General features: G+C 35.7%; 1 protein-coding gene across 6 annotated transcripts in view; it reads left to right on the plus strand.

Annotated features, from left to right (window-relative positions):
- HDAC9 (histone deacetylase 9) overlaps positions 1 to 15,564 on the plus strand; it is a 472,095-nt gene that overhangs the window by 19,698 nt on the left and 436,833 nt on the right. The window lies entirely within an intron of this gene.

Below are 15,564 nucleotides of genomic sequence, written 5' to 3' on the forward strand. Positions count from 1 at the left end.
ATTGCTACTTTTTTTATTGCCCAGCATTTGAACTGTGTCAATAAATATTAAAATATTATTGAATGGAAGCAGAAGGACATTCCTATATATTTCAGCAGGACTGAATTTTTATTATTGCATTGATAAATATATTTGGCACTTCTGCTGAAGTAGAAATGTTTGCTATCTTGCTCTATTTAAATTTTAAAAAGTACATGAAACCAAGAGTTCTTTGATTTGCCTACTTCCTGAGTTGCCTTGCAGCTCTTTATTTTGTTTTTTTGTTTTTTTTTTTTCCTATTCCCCTTGCTCCCAGATGATGCTTTCAAACTTACATTTATTTCTGAATTGAAATTCTGCTTTCCTGTAAACCATTCTAACTTTTACTTAGTGCTTCTTTACCTTGTCTCTTTATCATAGTAACTGGCTATTTTAGCTGAAGGCATGTCTTGGGGTAAAGTTCAGTTCCTTGCATCATCTCTGGCAGCCTAGCAAGTTCTCTTACCATGTCCTCTTCTGTCTCCTGTTCTTTTTCGCAGCTTCTGGGCAATTTTTTCTTGACTGGCTGCAACTGAACCTTTTTACCTGCCTCTAGGAAATGGATATTCTTCCGAGTTCTACTAAAAAAGAGGGATTGAATACATAACATGCCAGGTTTATAAGGCTTTGTCAGTTATGGTGAGAGAGGACCTTCTTTTTGATTTTCCTAGGCATTAAAAAAAATCCAAACTTTGCAAGGTGATTAAACAGTATTAATGGACTAGTGCAATGCATGTGCTGCATAGTTGCAGCATCTGTACAGCTTTTTCTTAGCCCTGAAAAGTGAAAAGGCTGTGTGCTGTTAACTTTTATCCGAATAGGTTCAGTTGTGTGTTTGTAGAGTTTCTTGTAGCAGTGCAGAAAAACAATAAACAACTGATAAGACTTTGCTTCATATTAGTAGCTGTTTTATCAATATTTAGGTGTTTTGTCAGTACTAAATCTCAAACCAACATCTTGAAATAACAACTTCAGATTATTAGTGGAAGCATCAACTAGTCTTTCTTTTTGCTTATTCAAAAATGTTCGTAAAAGTGGGCTTAGAATTGTTGAATGGTTTGGGTTGGAAGTGGACTTTGAAGATCATCTAATTCCAACACCTGTGACAGTGACATAGGCAGAGACATATTTTACAAGATCAGGTTGCTGAAAGCCATATCCAACCTAAATTTAATGATGGAGCATCCATAACCCTCCTGGACAACGTCTTCCAGCATCTCATTACCCTCTTCATAAAGAATTACTTCCTTAAGTCCAACCTACCCTCTTTCAGTTTCAAACCATTGCCCATGCCCTGTCACTACATGTCTTGGTAAAAAGCTTTTCTGATCTTTCCTGTAAGTCTCCCTTATATATACTGATGGTCTGCAGTAACGTCTCTCTTAACTTCCTCATATGTCGTAATATCAATTCTATGAAGCCAATTCTTCATTTTACTAGGAAGTCAGGTTGTGAACTAGTGCCAAAATAGCTGAATACTTAATAAATGTCTCTCTGTAGGCAAGTAGAAAGTAACTTTACATTTTTATTTTGGTTTCAATTTCACTACATCACTCATTTTCTTATACTTGATACAATAATTGGAAAAATCTTCAGTCACAAATGCTGGCTATGTCTTCCTAGTCTTACTCAATGTTGTGCTAGCCTAGAGATGCTTGAAAATAAAGCTACATTTGCCTTGTTACTGTTTTTGGAGCCTGAAATGACCTGAGATTTGGCTCAGGCAAAATTTGAGTGGGTTTTGAAAGGAGGTGACGTGACTGCATTCATTTTTTGGGAAACCTCATCCGGTCTTATACGGGCTATTTTAGCCACAAGTTTATGGTTAGGGATTTTTATGTTCATGAGGAAAGTAGTTTCTTCCAGCTGTGGGACAGTGGAGTTGTTCTATAATTTACTTGCTTTAAGCTCAAATTTTATATTGCCAATAAAGCATAGTTGAACAAAGAGCTTTCTTATTATGATTGTCTGTACCTTTAAGTTGTCTGTCTTTATTAAATAAATAGTTTTAATTATTTAGTAACTAAGTGGGTTAGGCATTTTTTACTAGGTACAGCAAATTTTTCTGTTTTGGTTTCTTTCAAATTTTTACTTTGTGTAGTTCTGTTTAGACAAATCTAACCATGAGGGTATTCATGTGTCTGAAAGTCAAGAAAAATTTAATTACCATACTATTAAAGTTTAAAAATAAAATAAAAATTATAGTAATATCTTTATACTAAGTAAAAAGCCCCTTGGTTTTACTGGAAAATATTTCAATGTGATATTTATTTACCAGTCTGTGGTATGACATGCATAATGTTCTCAAACATAGTGATGCAGCTTGTGTTGAAATTGTTTCTAGTTGTAATTTCTGTATGGTTGGTGTTGTAACAAAAAAAATGAACTAGGTATCTGCAGTGAGGAGTCTGCAGCAGGAAGTATGCAGCTGTATGAGCAGTTGTGGACTGTGGACAGGTTGTTGGGACTTTGCCAGTAAAAATAACAGAAAATCTTTTCCTGTTTGTGTATCTGGACTTACTTGCTAAAAGAATTTGGCAGCAAATCCAAATGTAACAATAAAATTTTAATTATATACTCTTATGCTTCTTTTTGTGGGAAAAAATATAGGGCTGCTTTCATTAATGTCTCTTTTACTATGGAAGTATGGTTACCAAAGTGACTTTTGCTTGAATGGGAGGTGACAGCTCATTTGGATACATATCTGATTTTTATATAGAAAAAAAAAGTTGTGTTTCTCTCAATTTAAAACTTGGATTTTCCTAAAAGTGGAAAAAGTGGACTGTTAAATTCTATACTGAATATCTTGTAAATTCCTAAACCCCCTTTACTTTCTGGTGCACTCACAAGCACTGTACATGTGCTCCTCTCTTAATTTCAGTACATGCAGAATTTACTTAAATATTTGTACTTGGAATGACAATCTATAACTCCTTTTTTGGTGGCATTTTTCTTTGTTTGGTGTTTGGTTGGTTTTTTTATTTTTTTCCTTACTACTGGAAGATCCCTCTTGCTCGAAGTTACATAGACAATATAGGAAAGTTACCTTCCACATTCCTTACCCCAGCCATGTTCTGGAAGCTCAGTTCTGTTCCACTTCCCCCATTTATTGTGTCCCTTCCTGCCTCCCTGCCTTTGCTGAACCATTTGTGCACTTTCCTTTGAGTCCCAAAGGCTTAAGCAATGTCCTATTTATTTGATGTTAGTTTTGTTTATATTAGTTTGACAAGTGATGGTTGGACTTAGAATTGTTTCTGCAACCTGAAAGTAATTTTTTAAGGACGACATATTTGTCTTTCAGTTTCAAATTCTATTGGCCTCTTAATGTTATGCAGCAGGAATCAAAAACACTGCATTATCTTAAGTTTGTGATTAACATGATGGATTTGGATAAGTCACAGATTTAGTGCTATGTATCTTCCCTGCTAAGAAAGGGATGAGTACTCATTTCTTTGCATAAAAAAAAAACAAACCAACAAACTTTAGCTATTCTTTAACCTCTTTTAGAGGTAGCAACAAGAGAAATGGTCTCATTGAAGCATGAAATGATTCTGTGATTCTGTTTGACTGGTTGACATCTGCATCTTCTCCAAGCTGAACAAACCAGGTGACCTCAGCTGCTCTTACAAGGCAAGACTTAGTCTTGTCCTCAAGGCCTTTCACCATCTTGGTCCCCTCCTCTAGATACATTCTAATAACTTAATGTCCTTCTTATACTGAGGTACTTAAACTAGTACACAGTTCACATCCCTCAACCAGCTGTTGATGCTGTGCTTGATGCTCTCCAGGAACCTTTTGGCTTCTTGGATATACCATTGATATATAAATTCAACTTGCTACTGACCAGGACCCTCAGGTCTCTTTCCTGGCTGCTCACAAATGGATATTCAGAATGCTGATGCTGAAAAAATATGAAGAAAAATAACTAAGCTTTTAATATATTCAAGCAACATCTTTGTATGTTTCATGTATTTGTGATGGCAGGTGCAATGTTCTGCATTGCAAGTGTTCACCAAAACCATCAAGTTTTTAATTCCAACTGTTTTCATCCAGTCAGGGTTGATGAAAAAGCATTGAGTCATCCTCAGACCTGGTTTAGCTTGTGGTGCTTTTGTTTTCACTAGAATCAAGTACAACATTTTTTGTATGGGCCTAGAAAGATTTTTGGGTTTTTTTGTTTGTGTGTATTTTCTTGGTTTTTTTTTTTTCTTTATTTTTTTTTAACACCCCAAGTAGTCAAGAAACTTGTGATTTTATCTTGAGGTGATTTTTCTTTGTCTTGAAATCTGTAATTCAAAAATGAATTTGAGTGTTGAAGGAAGAAGCCCACACAGATAAAACTGAATTGATGGTGCATGAGTACCTTCCACAGTTGTAATCCTAACAAGAAGGGAAACTGAGTCAGTTGATAAGAAGTCCATTATTTTTTGTATGTATGTATCTAGATGCAAAAGGGCATGGATCCAGAATTCATTTTATTAGATTGGGAGATTTACCTGTAGTTTGTTGCTAGGTATAAATTTAAAAATTTTTTTGGAACTTATAGTGATATTTATGTCTGATATTTACAAAGGTGTAAGCTTCCTTGTAATTAAGTGTAGGTACAAAAAAAAATCATTGACAATCATTGCAAGTATATACATCCATATGTCTGATGGGGGCAAAAAGATAGATGGTTGATTTTGTTTATTGTGTCTTACTTTATATGCTCAACCCTCAGACACTGAGCAAGAGTGGACAAGAGCTTGCTCAGAATGTGGGTTGTGTTGAACTTCCCCCTCTCCTGCAAGACTTACTTTCCATGAGTTTCATGAACATCATGAAAGTCATTATTTTGTCCTACTGCTAAATACACTCTTGTAGTGGAGGTCAGAATTTTCATAAAAGTTCTGATTTATGAGTTGAATTGATCACCCAGCTGCATTCAGAAGTCTCTTGCATTGCTGTCAAGTTCTAGTAGGAAAGATGTACTCTAATATTAATTTATAAATTATCAAATATATAGTTTATTTTTTCCCAGTAACCTTGGTGAAATCACAGAAAACTAATTGAGCATGAAAATAAATTTCAGTCTTCAACCTGTGATCCAATTTAACTGCCTGATACAGAGAGTCTGTTTTCTTGATTGGTATTCCACTGCTTGGTTTGTATTCCACTGCTGAAAATGCCAAAGTATTAATCAAACTTCCATGTATCATTTAGTCTCTGCTGAATCATACTCTTAAAACATGTCAGTTTAGAATTAATCCTTGTCTTGTGAAATCAAGTAAAGCTCTACAGTAAAGAAATCTATTGTCAGAGGACACTTAGTGTAAATGTTCTTCAAAGCATCAGCTGCAGTGAAAGGTTTACTTTCTTGTAAGACAAGCTTTACATTTGTTACTTACCAAACACTGCAAATAACGATTTTAGCAATTAAAGACTTTGTGATAATAGTTCTTTAAAATTGGAAAGACAAAATTGGAGTCTAATGTATCTAGAAGCTAGTGTAAAGCAAACTTGTCAAATCTTTGATAAATTTCAATGACAGCAAAAAGTAGCTTTTCTTGTGGGGTAAGTTTTCATACAGTAATTAAGCTTATATGTTCTTTGGCCATCTATAGCTTTTCCTGAGGAAAATTTGACTGAAGCTTTTTCTTTAGTGAACAGAAAACTACTTGACTGTTTAGCAACAGAAGCTAAAGGAATCTTTATGTTTATAAAGACAAAAATCATTTTGCTGCTAAGCAGATAAGCCCACTTTTCCATCATAGATTTAAATGGAAAATTTTGACTCATCTCAGTTACTTTTAATGCATGAAATAACATTGGACATCAATCATCTCATGTAATGAATCACAACTATGAAAAATTTACATGGAGAAGTTGCTTCTATTTCCTTCTAAATTTGCTGATAGCTTCTATGTACCTATAGACCCTCTCCTGTGTCAATTCTCTTATTAATGTGATTTTATCACTTTGTAAAAATCTTAAGGATATCAATCTCCAATCATCACTGTGCTTGGTGCCTGCACTATGCCCTGTTTTCCTCTCTGTCCCGTTTGCAAGGTCTTTGCAGGAGGAATTCTTTCAAGTGCTACATGCACACAAAATGATGTTTTCACATGGAGACTCTGTATTACATAATGGAAATAGCTGACTAATTCCTGTAGGTGATTGCCATGATTCCTGGACTGTGTTTCACCTGTTTGGAGGTGAGTCTGTTTCTTTGTATTCTGGGGACTCCTGACCTAAACTTAAATTGTTGTGAGTTTGTATTTTCTGTAGCTTACTCCTTTGTAATATCCACTTTTCTGGAAAATTTTTTGTCACATACAAGTGAGAATTACTGACAATCCAAATGGATTACTATCTGTATATGCTTGCAGGTTTGAAGTTCTTTGCTTTATGTTTCTTCAAATATTTGTTTCTCAGATTACTATTTTAAGACTAATAAGTGATAAAAAGCAGAATGTATTTCAGAATACTTTTCTTCCTGAAATGATGCCTCATATCATAAGTGGCTAAGACTTCCCAAAAATCAGAAATATATTAATACAATTACTTACCTGTAGATGAAGTAACACTTGTACAGCTTTTTGAATATGCCTGTCACTGAAGTAATGCATCTGAGACTGGATAGAAAATGGTGCACATGAGAAGGTCATGTCTGAGACCTGTGTTTTGAAGCCCACAGAAATTTACTAGTTCAAGGCTGTTGAGGCATACTGTTCCCTATTTGACATTTCAAAAAGGTTTTGATAACTTTTAGATTTAAATTAAATTAGATTAGTTATTTAGTAAATTAAGTTAGTTTTAAATAACAGAGCATTGAATGTTGTACTAAATGGTTGAAATCCTGGATTGGACAGCTAGGTTATAATTTTATGGAAGTAGCAAAAAAAAAAAGTGATTCAGAAGAAACCAAAGAGAGGTTTGTAGTCTCTGTGGAAGGGCTGGAGAGCAGCAGAATATTATGCTGATTTATCCTGAGGTTTGTCTGGATTCATTCAAACCAAGTGTTAAAGCAAAACTTAGAGACGTATTGTGTTCTAAAGGAACTGTTTGCAAATCAGGTGCTCTTGAATATGGTTATCCATTCTAATATCTATGTGTAAACATATAATCTAACAAGAATATGGATTTTTCAGGGGTATTTTGATATAACTTCACTCTAGCCTTTTTAAAGGCAATGGTGATATTCCCAAGTGCTTTTGATCACATCATGTCACAATGATCATTGCATACCAAGGAAGGTTTTGGTGAGGGAGAGAGTATGTCCTTTTGTCATAAAATCAGAAAAAAAAAATTACTGAATTCAAACAACTTTACTGAAAGTAAATTTTTGTGGATTCCAAATTAAACTTTTATAATGTCAGAGGAAGTTTATACATGAAGTTGCTCTTGTAAAATTTTATTATATTTTTTATTTTTAACCTAACCATCACATATTCTCAAGTTTTCTTTAACAGCTGGAAGGGAAAGCAAGACTGATTCCTTCAGAGAACCATTCAGATCACAGGCCAGCCATCAGAAAATGCCTTTGGGGGCTTTCCCTTCTAGATAAGTAATCTCTTTGAGGCTGATAATTCTTGTTTCATGAGAGGTGTTCTGTTATTCTAAACTAGTACAATGTTGCGGAAATGCAAAAGTGTTTTTTTGTGTGAAAGAAGTTTTGATGTTCTGATAGCTTCTAGTTACTGAGTCCCACTATGGTAAATATTCAGATGCTGTGCATCTCAGATTAAATTCAAAACATAAGAAACATAAACTAGTTGTCTATCTTTGTGAAAAGATAGAGTAAAATAAAGAATAGAGGAAAATTGTGTTGCTATCTCTAGTTCTTAATGAGTGGCTGTATATAAAGTCCCACACCATGCAACAGGGTCAATAACAGCTGAAATAAAATTCAGTTAAAAAAAAAAAGAAGGGGTTGAGAGAGAGTTAGTTAGTTTTCATCTGGTGAAAAGGCAAACATAAACCAAAGAAGTACTGTGAATTACATATCATATGCTCAAAGGGTTGCAGAAGTGTTCTGTTCATGGTCTACTTCTTGTCCCTTTGAAAGAAAGCTTGTAGTTCTAGTGCACTGAACTATATTGGTTTACCTGAACCCGTGGGAAAAGTTATATTCTGATGTAATGCTTACCTATGTAATTTTTTTGTTTTGTGTACAACTATTTATTGAGAATGTGTTTGGTAGCATTTTTTAATTATTCCATGTGTATGCAGACATAGAATAAACAGTCTGCATCCTTCTCTCCATCCCTCTACTGTAACACATTGTTAATAGTTTTCATGGGTTAAAATTACACTTAATCTCAGGCATTTTTAGGGAAATAGATGTTCTTGGAGACACAGCAGGCAGAGATGGGTAAGAGTATGCACAGCAGGGTTGTTTGTTTTCACATTACTTGAAAGGGTGGGTTTTGGGATCTTTAATTTCTTTTTTGTTTTAATTGCCAGTGATTAGGTTATTAATGATGATTGATAATAAATTACTGATGATTGAAGTGTGACCTCCCTGATATGCTCTCTGAATAATGCACAGTATAGCTCCATAGAGCAGAGCTCACGGTGCTCCTGTAAGTCTGTACTCAGCTGTCACTTAACTTTGCCTTTGCTTACCACAGAAGTTCACTTAAAGTTTTTCAAAGGCAAATTAAAAAATTTAGAAAGCATTTCTAAATTGAGTGCATGAGTTGTCTGATGGTTTCTTGCCAGGAGCTTAGATAATTAGTTTTGATAGTGCTGGATAAGAGTCAAAATAAAAGACACTTAGAATTTGTGATTCCCTTCAAAGTAATCTGGGCTCTGTAACTTTTTGTTGTGGCTCACTTTGTCTAGCTTTTTGAGCAGTTTTAAGAGACAGATTCTTTCTCCCCGTTGTATTCATCTGGTGGAAGTTTCTCCACAGTCATGCATGAGGTGAGAGGACTGTACCCACTTACACAAAGAACAGTCCTTGTAGGTTGTATGAGTCTTGTGTGTTCTTCAGTGTCTTGTGGCAGAATGGCTGAGGCTGGAAAGCATTTCTAGGAATTTTATAATTCAATCACAGTGAACAAAGCACAGTCAGCTACAGTAGACTGGCCAAAGCCCTTTTCACTTGAGTTTTGAATATCTCCAAGGATGGAGATGACATCTGGACAACCTGTTCCAGTGAAAAAGGGTTTTTTTTTTTTTTTTTTACTTATGTACTTCATGAACTCTGAATTTTAATTTTGTTTTTTCTCTATAAGAAGTTGTTTTTGTTTTCAGTACTAATTAAAATCAGGCATAATTAAAAAAAATCAAAATGAAGACCCAAACAGGCCTGTCTCATTTTTTTCTTCTATGAAAGCATCATGTAGGCCAGTCCCTCACCTTCTGTGGTATCTCCTACTGCCTGGTTGTACTTGATACAGGCCAAATCTTGTACATCAGTTCTACTTTGGGAGGGCACATCTGGATGCGCTCACTTTTTAATTCAGACAAGGGGCTGGCATGAAAAAGGAGGACAGGACAACTTAAGCTACAGCAGTATTTCTGCAGTATTTCTGTGGAGAACAAGTTCCAAATCCTGATTGAGGTTGAAAGAAAGAAAGGTTGTTTGGTTTTTTTTTAAGCTATATTGTATTTCTAACTGATTTCACTGGGAAACAGAGCAGAAGCTTGTGCCAATTTTGTAACTGGCATAGCAGAAGTCCAGCCAGCAGCTTAGCAGCACATTATTTAATCCTGTTGATTGAGGCCTTGGATTCTTTTTTGGTGGAAGACATCATCTTTCTTGATTTTCAGAGAACTTGTTTGCTTTATCTCTGTAGTCTGCAGTGAATGTAAAAGAGATTGTTGAAATAGCTGTATGGCTTTATTGCTTGGTTTAAAATGTTTCAGGAAGGAGGGTTTGTTTTACTGGACAGAAGTCTGAGCCTCTCACAACTGTGTGAGCCATGTGCTCACAGCATGTGTGAGGTCTAACACTGCTTAATATGGCATATGAGTAATTGCTAAAATGCAGTGATTTCACTTATTGGTTAAAATAAATATTTGCATGTTAGAAGTATAGCTGAGAATTCTTTACATATTCTGTGAGATGGACTTTTCTGTTAGGCACATCAAAAATTAGTTCTTTGGGGAAATGAAAAGAGTATGATACTCCAGTACTTGCTGCTGGAGTGGTTCTTTAATACTTTACCTTCAAAGATATGTACTGCAAAATTGTTACAGACTTCAAAAGTCTTTAAGTAGATACCTAATTAAGAGTAAGATGCCCGAATACTGTATGGTAAAATACTTAATTCTGCACTGAGCTCTGGATTCTGAAGGCTTTGCTGTGAAACCACTAAATTCCCACTGGAAGCAGTTATATACCCCAATGTCTACTGGACTAGGCTTTGGTCTTTTTACTGCAAGTAAATCTGCACTGTATTCACTGCATGATTGCATGTGCTGCTAATGTCCTGGTTTTGCTTTAGCTTCAACTTATTAAACATTTGTAAACCCATTATAATAGCCATTTGCTTTCTGAACTGATGTCTTTAAGTACTTTGTCTTGGAATTCACACCGTTCCTTAACATCTTACCATGTTTTCCATATGTCAGATTACTTCCTAATCAAATTTAGAAGTTTGATACAAGGTTAGAAGGGTTTGATTTGGCACTCTGGATTTGGCTTATATGGGCGCAAATCACCTCAGTAAAAGTTCATTGTGATTTGTCTTCCGGTCATTATGTTGTAGTAGATTTATTATTTTTTCTAAGATCTATAGCTTGGTGTCTTAATGTGATTTTCATTAGGTCCTGTATGAATATCTATTCAACATTTTTCTTTTGAAAAATATATTTCATTTAGAAAGATGTATTCTTCTTTTTAAGTGTCATGCTGTTCATATTCCAGAAAGAACAGCTACTGTTCTTTTGTTTTTTTATTTTTCATTTTGTTTTAAAGCTTTCATATTTATTTTAATTGAGCTTTTTGCTGAACTGTTTATTGGACAACAGAATTTGTACTAATTCTTAGAGCTGTTTTATGTGTTTGGTTTTTTAACACACGAGCTGTTAAGTGTGAGAAGTGAATATTTCTTCTGACACTTGAGCACTTGTGCCACTTAATGGCCTCCAGCATTTTCATCTCAATTCCAAACAACAATTTTGTTTCTAAGTAACTGAAAGCAATTTGAAACAATATATGCAGCAGAGAAACAACTAGGTGTATTATTAAGGGTACTGACCTGTCATGTTCAGAATTTAATGAAGTGTATAATTCTATATTTTAATCCACAAAATCTTTCATAATGGTTTTCTATACCCCTTTGCAAATAGAGGTATTTTAGGTAAAAAGTCCTTCTGGAAGAGAAAGATTGGGAAGATACCTTCAGGATGTGGTTGAGAAAACTATGAATTTATTTCAGAAGTTCTCATGACAAATTCATCTTGGGCACAGGGATAATAGAAGTAGAAATATATTTTTTTTTCATCTGAATTCTGTTAATTTGTTGCATTCTATCTCAGAAACTCAATTCCCAGAAGAATTTTGCAGTGTAGCCACAAGATAGAAAAAATGGAGTCAGTGAATATTGTTTTGGGACAACATAGTGAGAGATGAGAGTTTGAAGGGATAGTGTCAACTTGTAATGCTTATTTGTGTTAGAAAATACTGTATCTACAATGTAGTTATGAGAAACATAAGGTTTGTGGTGGCTGGTGGGCATGAAAACCTACATTCCATCTTGCACTCTTCTTTTGTAGCAATTTCAAAGGTTGAAAGTTGTTGAAGCTGATATGAATAGAAACTGTTGAATTTTCTTTGAAGAAAAAGGGGAAGGTTTATGGTTCCTGGATGAGCAAATGGAAGTTGCTAATGTGTAACATCACCTCTGGTGATATACATGAAGGTAGAAATTAATTTGCTGTATATTGTGCTGTAGACTAGAATGTCAAGTTTATAATGAGTAAAGGATGAATTATTATTCAGTTAAAATGTAGTTAAAAAAACCCCAAACCCCTTAGAATGCTAGTGTTGAAATGTTAAAGTGTAGTGCCTTGGGAAGTGCACTTAATCTATCCTAAATCCTGGAGGTCCTTGTTGTACCTTAGCTTAGTATCTTCAGGATCTGACCTGAGGAGTTGTGAGCTGCTTTTTGTGGGTGGAGATGGAGTACAAATTCATCTCCTAATGAACAAAGTGCCCCTCATGAAATTTTAATGAACAATGGCCTGTGCTTTGTTTTTTTTTTTTTTTTTTTTTTTTTAAATTTTCAGATATAACATTAAAAAATGTGGCTCTGTAGTTCATGGTATCTAATTTGCATTATAACATTCCTTCAGGAAAAGAAAAGAAATGAAAAAATGACAGCTTATCAGTAGAAATGTATTTGAATGAGAGTGTCTGTGTTGTGAATATAATTCTGTACATGGTGATGTGGAATTTTTCATGTTCTAAATGGGAGCTTTGACAATGTGAGCCTTGTATCATATTTATAAGGAGTCGTTAAAACTGAACCTGAACAACAACATTCAGCTTAGTGAAAGCTTTGAATTTACATGAAATATATGGAAATAGAGTATCAGGAAGGATGCCAACTGCCACTTCATTAAATATAAGACTACCAGTACAGTTGAATTTACGAAATTCCTTAACAGAAATCTTTTTATGGGAATCCCAGCAGAACACTTTCTTATACTGGAATTATTCTCACTAGGTTTAACTGCATTGAATATTCAATGCTGATGCTGTCTTTGGTGATCTTGAAAAGGAAAAATCATGTAATAACAAGAGTATCTCCAGACCAGTGGAGGAGGTACCTGGTCCACACCCCTCTTCTAGCCTAGGTCAGCTACAGCAGGTTGCCTGAGACTGTGTACAATCTCCAAGGATGGAAACTCAAAAAACTTAGTGGGAAGCCTATTTCTTAGATGTTTGGCCTCGATAACGGGGGAAAAGTATCTTCTACTGTTTAAATGGAATTGCCCACATTTTAGTTTGTGCACATTGCGTTTTCTTCTCTCTCTGGGGCTCACTGAGAACAGTCTTGGTCTCTTATGTTTACTGCTTTTTACCTAGCTACTCTGCAATAAAGCACCTCATTTTCCTCTGATCTTGGGTTTTTTTCTGTTTCTCACTTTTTTCCCTGCCACCCACCCCAGTCTTGGCACACACATTCAGTAGATCAAATTTCTCTAGCCCATTGAAGTCCCTCTGAATGACAGCAGAACCATCTGCTCTGTCAACCACTCTTTCCAATTCTGAATCGTCTGTGGAATTGCTGAGGTTATGCTCTGTACCATGAGCCAGGTCCTTAATGAAAAGCAGTTCTGGCACCACTGTTGACCCCTGGGGTCTCCGTTGAAGGGACTGGCATCCAGCTGGACTTTGGCCTGCAGATCACAACCCTTAAAGCTTGGCAGCACAGGCTGTTTTCAGCCACCTTGCTGTCCACTTTTCTGTCCACTTTCCTGTGTTTCATAGTTTGTGAGGGTCTTCTGGAGAACAGTGCTGAAAGCTTTTCTTTAATCAAAATAAACAGTATTCTCAGCTCTTTCCCCATCTATTTTCTAACTATTTAATTGTAGAAAATTATCATGTGGGCCAAGCATGATTTTCCTTCATAAATAAAGGCTGCCTATTTCCCACCACCTTCCTGTCCTTCACATGCTTGGAAATTGTTTCCAGGATTATTTGGCCAATCACCTTCCAAAACATTGAGTTGAGGTGGACTGGCCTTTGGTTCTCTGTATTCTCCATGTTCTTCCTGAAGACAGGAGAGATGTTTGCTTTCCTACAATCTATTTGAACCTCCCTTGATAGTCATGACCTTTCAACGCTGTTCTGGGAGTGACTCTGCAGTGATGCTGTCCTGGTCCCTCAGAATTGTGGGAGCATTCATCCCCTCAGGTCACATGAACTTATGTGTGGCCAGCTTGTTTAAATCTTCCCTAACCTGATTCTTCTTCAAAGGTAAATGTTCCTTGCTCCAGAAGAGCAGGGAAGAACTAGGAAGCAGCTTATTTCTACAGTTTCAGACAGCTGGTATCCATAACACAGTACAGGGCTGCTGGGACCACTGTTCTGGGTACAGATTGTTACTTAAATGAAATATTTGCACTGACAGGAGCATGACAATCATATCTACTGATTTCTGTCTCACACAACTATCCCTATTATTAGAAATTGTCTTGCTGGGGGAAAAAAGTGAAGTGTGTTCTTGTGGGGAGAAAGCTTACCCATTTGAGAGTGTAATTGGAACTGACCATGTGTTCTCTGCTCTCATATGAGCTTCAAATGTGTACTTAGATGGGAGGTCTAAATGAAGCAAACTTGCACAAAATTATAGTTTCAGTTATGGGGATTATAAATGAATTTCAAATATTAGAGTATTGTCAAATCCTATTCCCAGAATTTTCCTAATGCCCAAAAATATTATGTTTACCTTAAATGTAGGCTGAAAACTCACTAAAGTAAAGCCCACAGTCGTGCATCAGTATCCACTTTCTATTTTCTGAGAGAAACCACATTGTCCCAACTGAGTCTGGATATTGAATGAATGGATGTTGGATTCACTGGAAAATATTTTTTCATTATTTGTGTAGCTGCTAAGATAATAATGAGATAAGTGAAATTAATTAGAGTCTTAGAACTCTTGAGTTGTGTATTGGTTGTACTTTTTTTTGATAAATATTGCAGCTATATGCCTGCTGCAGTGGATCCTTACTTATCCAAAGTAAGGATCTGCCCAAATGCATATTTTGGATAGGGCTTAATGGTAGAGTCTGTTCAGTTTTGTAGTGGTTCCATGTGACATTTGATGAAGTTTGCTGCATGTGGCAAGGAAGAAAAAGTAGGATTTTCATTAAGTATAACGAATTTTGGTTTTACAGGTGCTGTCTGCTAGAGTGCTGGTTGTGTCCAAATATCATGCCTATTTGAGCAATTTATGTCCAGCTTGCTTTAGGGGGCATAAAAGCAGAAGTTACTTATCAAAATATGTGATTTTCCTTTCTTGAATGATAATGATGCTAAATTTAAATGATTATACTTAGTTAAAATGTAATTTACTATCTCGAATTTGGCTGAGCTCAGCTTGAAACTAAATGTGCAGTTGGTAGTTTAAAAAAAGTGACAAAAGCTGCTAAAATATTCAGCACTAAGAATATCTTTGACTACTTAGATACTTCAGGAGCAGTGGCTGAATAGGATAGTCACAGTCATAATGCACTACAACCTTCTCTCTCGTTATGCTGTTTATATCGTGCTTGAATGAAAATATATTTTAGTTCCCTGAAAGCTTCTCTATAGCTTTAAACTTTCAGCAGTTGGGAGTATTAGAGGAACATTTTTGCCTCTGCTTCTGTATTGAACTGCGAATGCCAAGGGCTGTGAAAGGATTTCTGCCAAATTGCAGAACCTACCTTGCCCTACTCTCAAGCAGCCCACACCATTAGCCGCTCTCTGTGGTGTCAGAGATGTCATTAGCTTGTCATGGGAGATCCCTTCAGCTGTGCTAATTATTTCAACCAGTTCTATTCATGAGCTGTTCAAACACTGGAGCTTTAGGAAATAGTAGCTATTCCTGTTTTCAATGCAGA

This window comes from Lonchura striata, chromosome 2 (assembly GCF_050655825.1).
Source record: "Lonchura striata isolate lonStrDom1 chromosome 2, ASM5065582v1, whole genome shotgun sequence".
In the NCBI taxonomy this organism is placed as follows: domain Eukaryota; kingdom Metazoa; phylum Chordata; class Aves; order Passeriformes; family Estrildidae; genus Lonchura; species Lonchura striata.